The following is an 11,893-nucleotide window of genomic DNA, read 5'->3' on the forward strand; positions in this document are numbered from 1 at the left end:
CACAAGGCTTTCTGATACTACGTCTGATACAAGGCACCCACCCACCTGGGGTCCCCTCTCAAGTCAGTGTCCCCACCCCTTCAGTGCTCCTTTGGTCCCCTTGCTGTGCTCCTAGACTCTGAAATCTGGCCCTCCCTTCCCTTCTGGCCCTAGCTCATAGCTGGCCCCCCTTTTGTGACAGCCTCTCCTCTCTTGCCCTTGCTCCCTCTCCGCTCTGCCTCTTAAGTATGTGGTCATCTATCTCCTCATCTCCAAGGATCTTCACTCCATGCTTTCCTATATGCTTATCTCCTGAAAGCATGCCCAATACCACAGTCCCAGAGGCCAAACACCCTCAGAGACAGAGCTAGCTCTCCAGATGTCAGAGAAAGGTGGCCAGCTCATGGGGGCCCCTAAGAGAGCACCCCAAAACCCTGTCAAGGACATGCAGATACCAGAAGGTGCCACTTCAAGATAATGTTATCCAAACAATAGCAGACCACCACAATAGATACACTCTCCTAAGCCCAAAACACGGGCTGGGCAGTGGCCAACCATAGCATAGAGCAGAGCACAGGCAGCCAGAGAGGCTTGGGGGCCCTGTCCCTCAGCTACATAGGAGGAAACATGAGCTGGGTTTGTCAGCAAGGAGACAGGAGAACCCCTACCTCAAGACTATGTTTGGGGTTGTCCAACTTAAATTGTAGGTTGTGTGTGAAGAGAGAATTCTCTTCAGGAAACCCTGGCCACAGATGAAATTGAAGCCAGGTGCCAGCATTTAGTAGAATTGTCTGGCCTTGTTTGACTTTTTAAAGAGGGAGGAGCTAGGAAAAAGAAACCCAGAGAATAATGAGAGAAAAAGTCTGTAGCTATCAAAAGGGAACTCCCCCACCCCTGCCCCACCCTGTGGCTCAAGGGACATGGACTGCTGTGTTACAACAACTCAGCAAGGGACCCCACTATCTCTATCCAGTCCTTAAATAAACAGGCTTGGATCCTGGGAGAGAGGATGGGGCAATGGTGGGTTAACTGCTTCAAAAATTAGTGAGTTGTTTCCCAGAGTCAAAGACAGACACAAAGCTGTGAGCTCTAAAGTTCTGAGCAGAGAACATGGATAGTGTCCCACAGAACCTGCAGAGTGAAAGGACAAGAATGTACCACAGACAACACCAAGAGCAGACAGAGCGCTTCAGTGGGTCCACACCTGAGTGATCATGAACTCCATGCCCAGCTGGCTAACACAATAGGCTGGCCAGTCCTCACACCAGGCACCTGTGTGGGTGAACATGGCTTTGCCCATTCCTAAGGCATAAACCTGTGATGACTGGAGGAGGGTGGCCAAGAAGGCCAGCACCTCCATCTCATCTCCCCATGCTGGCACCCACATGAGCATCTGTCCTGCTCAGATTACTGCGATCACCAGCTAGTCTCTATCTGTCAAGGATCATCATCTACACTGAAAGGCACCATCTCTGGTGGCAAGGGACGCTTGGGCCACTGTAGGGAAACCCAGCTCAATGTCCTTACACAGGCATCAGCAGAGAGGTGGCCAGATTTCTCAGCCAACTCATGGCCATTCCTTAGAAATGCTAAACAGACTGGTGCCCTGACTATACTGTCCCTGGGTCGGCCCAATTTGAAACAGTTCAGTCAAGGATATGTGAACAAGAATCCAACAGACACTCATAATATTCTACAAACCCTGGCAACTGTCATCTGTCTGGATGTTCCTAGTATCCTAGTGGGGTGTGGCTGGGCCCCAAATGCCCCAGGAAAGTCAAGTACTCCCAATCTGCCTGTCTGAAGACTTCTATTTCCTTTCAGAATGCCCTACCTGCCTTTCCAGGGGCACCTCAAACAGCTCTAGTAAAATGAGAAGCAGGCTGCTGTGCCGACATCTGTCCCACACATCAATATGAGAGCTTTCTTCATGCCAGGCATAAGAGAAACAGCAGGGACAATGGGCCCACCTGTGGAGCTAACCTAGGGGCCGCAGGTCCTTTGCAGAGAATCTAAGAAAGAAGGCACCAAGCTGGGGGCAGGAGCATGCTGGCAGCACTCCTCATCACCTACCCACCTCACCTCCACCCTCTTCCTGGAACACTCTGCCCACCTCCCACTCTCCCAGGGCAACAATGTGCCAGGGCTCAAATCACATGGACTTGCTTTCTGCCCTGGGGTACTCACTCATACATGGATGTGTAGCCAAGGTGGGAGGTCTCTCGAGGTGCTGAATGAGACTTGTCCCCTTCAAAACTCACATTAAGACTTAACTCCTCAATGTAACAGTATTAAAAAATGATGAGTGAGACCTTTAACACATTAGGCCTAACGGGAAACACCTGGGTGATGCACCCTATAAAAGCAGAAATGCTGGTCGCACAATAGTGGATTAGTTCCCACAAGAGCAGGCTCTTAGGGTATCTGGCACCACTGGTGGCTTCTTCTTGCTTGTGTTCCCATCTGTGGTACTAGATCACCACAAGCATAAGACTGACCAGGGGCCAGTCAGAAAGGGCCACTCAGTGTGGAGAGTTTCGTGAAACTCTTTACCTTATTGAGTACACCAGTGTTGAGTACTTTTGTCACAGTGACAGAAAAGGGTCTATGGCCTTTAGCAGGGTGCCCCATGATTGAGAGCACGAGGCACATCTTGGCCCAGCTGCTCACTGAGCCAGAGAAAGAAGGGGTGTTCCACAATACTACTGGGAAGCACAGGGACCTTTAGGAGGTTGAGTGGGCCTACTAGAGGAAGCTAGGGCATTAAGGTACGTTAAGGCTTGACTATGAAATGTCACCAACAGTCTTACAGCTGATGGTGCTGTGTTGGGATGCTGTGAAACCTTTAAGGTGTGGGACTTCACTGGAGGAAGTAGGACCCTGGGGAGTTGACCTGAGAGTTAGCATGATCCAGTTCCAGCCTGAGCTCTTGCCTCCTCATCTACCCAAATATAACAATCTGTCCTGCAAGTTCCCACCACCAATGATGCCCAAGCCACCATGCTTTCCACGGCATGGGGGACTGAACCCCTTAACCCAGCAATGAGCCAAAGTCAACCTCTTCCCCCTGTACTTGCTTCAGTCAGGTATTCTATCACAGTCACAGGAAATGTAAGTGAGATAGGATGTGCCCTTGAAGGGGTACTGGAGCCATCTCTTCTTCCTGCCTGTCCTTCGCTTTCTGGCTACAGTGAGGTAAGCTCCCCTCCATGAGCACTTCATACAGTCTTAAGCAATGAAGTCCACCAACTAAACACATATCCATATCAGTTGTCCAGGATCCTGATGCGCACACATTCAGAGAGAAACCAAACACCAGAGGACTGACAAACACCTTGGCACATTTCCCAGCTGCCCATAGCAACAGGGCCTTCCATCCTCCAGGAAAAGAAACTAGGGCTGCCTCACTCCCTGCTCCCATGCCTCCTCACCCGTTACCCTGTGCCAAGCCCAATCAAACACCCCCACAAGTGCTGTGAGGACAACCAGCCAGGGACACATGAGCTCTCCAAGCTAGGCAGAAGCACAGTGCTACATGGTTGGGGTCAGGACCACTCCCTGCTCCCTGCCAGGTTACCTGTATTGCTTACCCTGGAAGACAGATACAAGCAGACAGCACCCCCTCTCTAGCTACCTATGGGGGTCCCGAGGTTCAGCAGAGCAGGTAGCACCTCCATTATTGGTCACATCTCCAGTCAGGTCAGGAAGCAAAGGAGGGGCAAGCAATGCACGGGTTTATCAGCAAGGGAGGCAGGAGCCGCAGCTAAAGCCCAGTTATACCAAGGAAATGTAAAGGACTCAAGGAGGGGGAACAATTTCCAGGCTCCTGTTCAGTACACTATGGCTACCACTGCCCTGGAACACTCCCCTGCATTGTCTCCCCAACCCACACACTCCTTACATCCAGCCCCACTCTAACCAGCCACCATCCAATGGTGCCTAATGCTGGAGAGTCCCTGCTTCCAAGAGCCAGCTCTAGAAGATGCCCTGTGATATACATGGTCTAAACTGACAGCCAGAGTCCCTCTAAAGGGAGCCAAGTCATTGCAGTGTCAACAAGGAGATCCACAGATCCATCAAGCTTCTGAAAAAATAATGTCATCAGAAACACTCCCAGATGGAAGTAAAGGGGCGGAGGGCCTCAGAAGGTCAGTGGGCACTGGATCCTGTGAATCCTCCTAACAGGACGAAGGTCAGAAGTGTCTCAGCTGCAGCAAGAAGGCCTTCCAGGAGGAGACAACACAGGGAGGGACACTGTCCTTGGGTTTTGACATTTAACAGTCTAGACTTCAGGGTGGCCACAGTTCTGACCCCATCCCATCTCCCATTCTTCACAATGAGCAGGAAGGCCAGCAGCGGTGGTGGTTTCACCTGACATTTGACCTGGGTGTGGGCTGGTGGGCTGACACCTACTCTACAGACTAAGATCATCTGCTCTCCAGGGCTTTAGCCAAGCCCTCATCTACAGAAAAGCCAACCCAAGTGCCGAGATTCTGCCCTGCTACTACCATGAGAAGGCCATGGGGAGCACACCTTGTATGTAGGATAAGGAACACTGGGACCAGCAAATGACAGGGAGAGGTGACCTCTGAGATGTCCACAACCAGGCCTTCTATTTATTCCACCTTAAAAGTACTTTTGCCTTGGATGCAAATTGGACCCAGTGACTCACTTCCAACTACTAAAACCTGGCAAAAGTGATGAGGTGTCCCCTCTAAGGTCAGGTTACAAAAGTATTGTGGCTTTTATCTAGCCCTCCCCCCTTCTCCCTCATTCTGAGGGAAATGATGGGTTGTGATCTTCCCTAACTAGACACCCACACAACAGAGAGCCAACAAGATGGGAAGTCTGCCAGCAGCAGTATTAGCAACCTTGGAAGAGGATCTTCTGGGGCTGACAACTGCCACGGGAGAAACTTGGAACCAGCTCCTCCCACCAAAGGTAGCTAGATCCCAACCTGTGTGAGCCCTGATCATGGAAGCATGCTGTGTAAGCTGCTGTGCTAGGGACAACCTGCTAGTCAGCAGTGAGTGACCAATGGCACTGAGAACACAAAATGAAAATGTCATCCCTTGATCTGCCTTCACTCCACTATAAACACACACACACACACACACACACACACTCCAGCACTGCTTACTCCTGGGTGTCCAGGCATGGGTAAGTGTTTTCAAACAGATCCCCTAAAACTGAGTCTGGGACAGGATGACAGGGTAGCTGAGCTTCAACATCAGAAGCCTAAGTACCTACCAGGTAGGAGTGACCACCACTGGACAGCCACCTGATAGCTCAAGGTCTCCTCCTCCAATTCTACTAACCACATTGACAAGTGAAGAAACTCAGCTCAAACACCACATCGTGGATCCAGACCTCCACTCAAAGACAATTCTCAGAGTCTGCTGTAAGTCCTTGACAGCTCCCACTCAGCAGCCACTGCACTGTCTGTGCCCAGAGGCTGAATGGTGCAGCAGGCTGCCTGGCTGAGCTGTCACTCTCCTTCGTGTTCTTCACTGGACAGGGTTCCTCCTTGGTCTTTGCAAAGGCCAATCCTTGAGGTTTCAACATTTCAGGCTCCAAGAAACCTGAGGCCAAGCATTAGGACCACACAGACACCTCAACTCTACTCTTGCATAGCAAGCCCTTTTCTCCTTGTCCCAGTCAGTCTTAACACCAGAGTCAGTCCACTGACTGCTAAGTGGAAGCACACAAATTAGGCATTAGGAACTCCTTTAAATAGTGAATCTGAGTTCATCTAAGAATGAAGGTTCCAAAGGAGAAAGGAATAGGTGGTAGAGAAGAAAGTGAAGACGGCCAGCCATCTTTGGCTTCTTCCACTTCACATACACATTATCATCACAGCTGAAGAATACTGACAGGCAGAGGGATCAGAGGCAACACAGCTAGGCTAATGTCACAGCTGTCACATGAAACAAGCTTCAAATGCTGGCTGGGCTTAGATATCAGGCCTCAGGAGACAAGGCATAATGATCATGGGTGGCTTTTACAGCCTGTCCCCAGAGGATTCACAAGTGCTCAGTTCAGCTCCCTGTTGCACCCTCTAAGTACAAGCAAAGCTGCCAAGTCCAAAGAGCTGTTTCACAAAGTAGAGCCAGGACTCGTGGCATACCCAGGGACTCCAGAACAGAGACGACCAGGAAAATAAAATGTCCAGAGGTTGCAGGTACCCTACCTCCAGGTAGAGATCAACTCACACCTACCTGTTTTCAAATTTAGCAGCAAAGCTACTGTCTTGAAATGCAAAAGGTTTGCTTTTCTAGTTTTGGAGCAACTATCATTTTTCATGATAAAGTTTACAGCTAGCAAAACCCAAAGGCTAGCTTATCCACAGAAACTAATACGTACAAGCTACCGATATACAAGAAGTGAAAGTGCAAGACCACCAATGACTAAAACACTTAGAGGTCCAAAACCCATGGCTTCACATTGCCTAGGTTCACATCCACACAAAGGGCACCAGAGATCCCATTGTCTGCATGCATGCAGGGCCTCCAGCCACTCACAGGATCACAGGAGAGGTAATGTGAGAGAACAGTGCCACTGCAGGGCTGGAGTGACACAGGAATCAATCGGCACTGTCTCTTGGGATTCTACACTGTAGCACTACAGAAACCAGCAGTGCCCACTCAGATAGAGGACCTAGTTCTTAAAGCAGGGAAGGGAGCCATGAACCACAGAAGCTAACAAGGACCTGACTGAATCGAGTCCACCTGCAGGAGGTCACAGACCTTCAAATGCAGTAGCAGAAGCATACTGACCAAAGGAATCAGCAGGAGTAGCTGGCTTTCATCACTACTCCATGAGACGTACAGCTAGCTGAGACCAGGGCTACCCCGGGAATGGTTGCTATCCCAGCCCACTGTCAGTTAGCCAGAGGCCACTTGTCAACTCTTTCCTCTCACTCTGGGCCTAGGCTCCTGCATTTTGGAAAAGTGATAGGATACACAGAAGCCACTACCAATGACTGCAGTAGCAATTCTGATCCCAGAGTCAGATACCACTGCCAAATCTTTGAAATATTTAAGAGTAAACCATGCTGATTTTCCATTTTGTTTTTATTTGACCTTTCCTTTTTATTTCTACTTGATATTTATTTCTACTTGTAATTTTTAAACCTGTGAAAAGTGAGTCTTTGAAGACAGATGACTTAATTTCACAAAAATATGAGACATGCCATTAGATGCCACATAAAAGACAGCTTTTGGGCATCCCACTGTCTCAAACACTAGGCAGCAATATTTTTCTGATAAGTCCAACTATAAAGAGATAAGGTCATTTCCTGGTGCCCATAGTCCCACCCAGGGATCCAGGGCTTCTGTACTCTGTCTGGGAGTACTCTGCCCTCCTGTTCCTACCTCACGACTGTCTCCCTGCACTAAGTGCACCAGAAGAGTAACTTTCTAGAATTCTATACCCAGCTAAACAAAAAAAGGAACTAGACTGTAAAAAGAATAGCTTCAAAATCAAGAGGGATGGGCTCTATGTTATATTTCTTAGCTATCAAAAAAGGTACATTTTTAGCAAAACAAGGATGGAGCTGGGATTAGATGAGGAACCTGACACACAGGAACCCAACACAGAGCAATATAGCACAGGCAAGTCCAGCTGACAGCTCTAAGCAGATCCTGGGACTTCAGAACAGACTGGAGCAGAGTCTTCCAATACCACCTGCTGTGCGGGTGGATACATGAGAATGAAATGAAATCCAGTTTTGGTACATCAGTGACAGCAGTATCAATCTACAAGTGCATGATGGGAGCTATGCTCCAGGATCCCTGCTCAGCTCAGCGATGCCAGCTGGTTTAACTAAGAGGTCTATTAAGAGGAGGCATGGAGAGATAAGCTCAGTACTTAAGAGCTCTTGGTTCAATTCTAGTATCTACATGGTGGCTAACAAACAACCATAACCACAGCTTAGGGGATCCAACAGGCATGTACTTGGTTCACAAACATGCATGTAGTCAAAATATTTGCACACATGCATGCGACATATACACAATCCTTTTTTAAAAGATGGGACTTGGGAGAGAGTGCACAGAGACCTGACGACTCTACCCACCTTTGGTAAGAATCAAAAAAGAATGTAACAAATTCTAAGAGACCACAGAAGACATTTAAGACAACAGGACACCTAGGGTGATCCCTCTGGGCCTGGGCAAGTGGCACAGAATGGCACTGTTTGAATTTAAATTCATGAGTTAGTCCCCAACACAGCAGATCTCATGGAAGGAAAACCAAGGGCATGGCTCAAAGATGGATGGGTAGTGTAGAAAATATGTAGCACCAATGTGTACGTATGCATGTAACTGCCTGAATAAGGAAAGGAGCACACAAGGATGCCCTGATTACAGAGCTGGGGACAGCGAGACCACAAGAGAACAAGGAAAGGAAACAAAGGACAAATGACGTGTTCCCCTCAGACCTTTAAAGACATGGAGTGGGGCTACTAACCGGGTCAGTTCCTGCCAGAACAAGTGACTTCTCCATGGGAGAAGCTGGGAACTTCTAAAATCAGGAGCAAAGTTGCCATGCATGTACCTAATTGAGCTTATTTGCTTTTGAATTTGAGGTTTGGGGCTTTTTCTTCTTTTTGATTCTGCTTGTCATTTGTTGTTCTTGTTGTTTGAGACAGGGTTTCCCTGTGTAGCCCTGGTTGTCCTGGAACTTGTTCTGTAGACCAGGCTGGCCTTGAACTCAGAGATCTACCTGCCTCTAATTCTGTTTACTTAATGATGTGTACATGTGTGTATATGTTCATGAATTCCAGTGCCTTCCGAGGTATTAGTTCTGCAGGGAGTTGTGAGCTTTCCAATGTGGGTTTTGGAAACCAAACATGGGTCCTCTGCAAGAGCAGTAGAACTTAACCACTGAAGGAACTCTCTAGCCCAGTGGTTTTTGCTGTTGAGATCTCACTTAGCCCATACTCTGGCACCATACTCTCCATCCTCCTGACTCAACCTCCTGAGTGCTGGGCTGACAGGCTATTACTAAGCAGATTACTGGAGATTGTAGTTTTCATTGGATTGTTGAAAGGTGTGGGAACTACCATCTCCCCAAGAGAATAGGACAAATGGACACTCCACCCTCTCACAGCTAAGTGTGCATCCAGAAACATGTCCACAGGGCAGTGAAACCACAAACTATTGCAGCCTTTGGTTTGCAGGGCCTTTTGGTAGATCCATGTGTCCCACCCTGGGGGAGATGCAGGACTAGGCTGCTTCTCAGCAAGAAGGGGAAAACACTCCAGGGGCTTTGCAGATATAAACTAAGGACTTTGGATCTCCTGACAACCCTAAAAGTCCTCACAGACCATGGTAGAGGGAGGCTTAAGACAAGAGAAGACCGCATGATGCTGGAACCAAGCCCTGAGCCCAGAGATGAGACCAGTCTTCACCTGACATGAGAAGTAAGCAGATTCTCCCTGATCCCCAAAGGACATGTGGCCAGTGAGACCCACTGCAGACTTCTGGCATCCAGAGCCTTGAAGAATAAACTGTTGTTTTGAGCCACTAAATTGAAGCACTCTGCAACAGTTCAGTAGGAAAATAAAACAAGTGCTGACTAGTAAGCACTTGCAGGGTTTCCAGCAAACTCACAAAAAAGAAAGAAAAGGGGGGAGGGGGCTGCAACCACCCTATACCATCATGCACTTGCTGCCAGAGCAAGGCAGGGAGCCTACAACTAAGGCAACACTCTCCCTCAGCCAGATGGGACCAGCATGTTGGGCCTGTCTCAGATACAAATGTCAAATGACAACGGAACTAGAAATGCAAGGCTCAGCCTCAACCTCTCCTACCTCTGGGATCCTTGCAGGAGCTACTGAAGCAGCCAGGTCACCAGGCTCAGTACCACCTTTGTGACCACCCACCCTCCCATCCTCTGAGGTTGTTGTTCTGAACATAATGCACAGAGTGAGCCAGCCCTTGACACAGGCCCCCTCCTGGGTGCCATGTGGAACCACAAAGTGCCTCCTGTCACAAGCTGGCACTCCATGATGCACTGCAATTTTGCCCGCTCAGTACAAACCCTGTCTTCTCCTGTGCAAAGACTGGCACACACATGCTACCCCAAGTCTGAGGGCCTTTCCTCAGCTCTGGTATTGGCTGATTCTTTTGCCAGCTCTCCAGCCTTTCATTTTTTCCTATCAGAAGCAACCCTCCTTCTTAGTCCCATTGCGGGTAGGTTCCAAGAAACTTCACAGAAATGGCCTTACATCTTTGAAGATCCTGGACACCTGCTTCCTGCCCTCGACACTTCTAGGTTCTACCCCAGAGTCTTACCTAAGCCATTCCCCTCCACCCCACGACCTTCTCTGTCCCAACAATGTCCCTGAAGTCCAGGTCCTGTCAGCCTGAGTACTTGGTACTTGTCAGCCAGCCTCCAAAATAAAAAAAAAGTGTAACCCCAATTTTTCTAGAGAAATTGTCGTGCTGACAATTGTGCTTTCTTCAGAAACTTTTAAAACTTAAGCACAGTCCCTTCATTCAAAATTGATTTTGCTCTTCTCCCCTCACCCACACACACCAGTTGCTTGTTGTAGACTCAAGGTTTCATTTCCAAGGCGACCTCCCTGATACCAGCTCTCCCTCCATCTACACTCCATAGGTCTGAGGCCATTTCAAGAACCTGGGCCCCTCCATCTGTATTCTATGCGTCAAAGCCCCTCTGTCTACACTCCAGGGTCTGGGCCCTAGCTACACACCACCCCTTCATCTACAGTCCACAGCTGAGCCCTCTGACTACACTTTACAGTTCTGCATCCCCCGCTCCCATAGTCCACAGGTCTGGGGCCCCTGTCTACCTTCGAAGGGTCTGAGCCCCTCTGTCTACACTCTGAACCCCCTTGTCTACACTTCCCAGCTCTAGTCCCTCTATCTATACTCAATCCTCGCTGTGGGCTGCCCTGCGTTCTTGCCCTACATTTCCTTAGTTCGGGTCCTTGGAAACGGTCTCTGCCCAAACAATGAGACCGCGGGCTGAGTTGGACATTAAAGTCCCCTCACGGCCAGCAGGATGGGCTTCTGAGCCGGGCCAGATCCCGCCCGAGTCCAGTGGGCTGCGGCCCTGTGGAACCCGCACATCCGGCCTGCGCGGGACCCCAGCCGCAGCCCGCGCGGGCAAGTTCCCGGAGTCCCGCGCGAACAAAGAAGGCGCGGGCGGCGCCCGAGCTCGGCCCTACGACCGCGGGAGGACAAGGCCGGGCCGGGCGGGGGCGCGCGCCAGGGAAGAAAGACGCGCGAGGAGGCGCGCCGGCCCCGCTCACCTACCGGGCCGCCGCTTGCTCCCGCCGGGCGCCCGCCGAAAGCCTCAACGGTCACCGCCGTCACCGGGCCGGGGGCGGGGCTCCGGGAGGGGCAGGGTCCGGCCCCTGAGAGCGGAGCTCCGACTCCTGGGGGCGGGACCCAGTCGTTGTAAGGTGGGGCCCTGGGCCATGGGGGCGGGGCTCGTGGGCGGGGCTCGTGGGGGCGGGTCAGGCCGTTGTGCTCATCAGGACTCCGACCCATGGGTCCGGCTTCTGGGGCCATGACTCCTGGAAGGGCGGGATCCAGCCGTTTTTGGAGGGTGTGACTCAGGGTCTTGGAGGTGGGGCTTACTCGGGATCCACCAAGCTCAGGATTTTGGTAGAGTCATGTTTTGTGGGACGGAGCTGCATGAGGGGACGGGTCAGGCGGTCGGACAGCGGGAATCAGGGACCAACGGGGTCCGGCTTCTGGAGGCCGGGCTCCTGGAGAGCAGAGTCCGCCTACTAGACAGCGGCTCGGGGACAGGCGGGATTGGACTCCTAGCACAAGAGTGCTCATGAAGTAGGGACTTGCCCGAGACTCAAGACCTAACGGAAAGCTCAACATCCAGGGCCAAGGGCTAGACAGAGGCGGGGCGGAGCCTGGAGGCTGGG

General features: G+C 50.6%; 1 protein-coding gene across 1 annotated transcript in view; it reads right to left on the reverse strand.

Annotated features, from left to right (window-relative positions):
* Positions 1–11,309, reverse strand: part of Rgs12 (regulator of G protein signaling 12) — a 97,125-nt gene extending 85,816 nt beyond the window's left edge. The window contains exon 1 of the mRNA XM_028758196.1: positions 11,265–11,309. The gene's annotated coding sequence lies outside the window, so the exon portion shown is untranslated. The remainder of the gene's footprint in view (positions 1–11,264) is intronic.
* Between the last annotated feature and the right edge of the window lie 584 nt (positions 11,310–11,893).

Source organism: Grammomys surdaster, unplaced genomic scaffold, assembly GCF_004785775.1.
Source record: "Grammomys surdaster isolate TR1022 unplaced genomic scaffold, NIH_TR_1.0 126187, whole genome shotgun sequence".
NCBI classification, from domain to species: Eukaryota; Metazoa; Chordata; class Mammalia; order Rodentia; family Muridae; genus Grammomys; species Grammomys surdaster.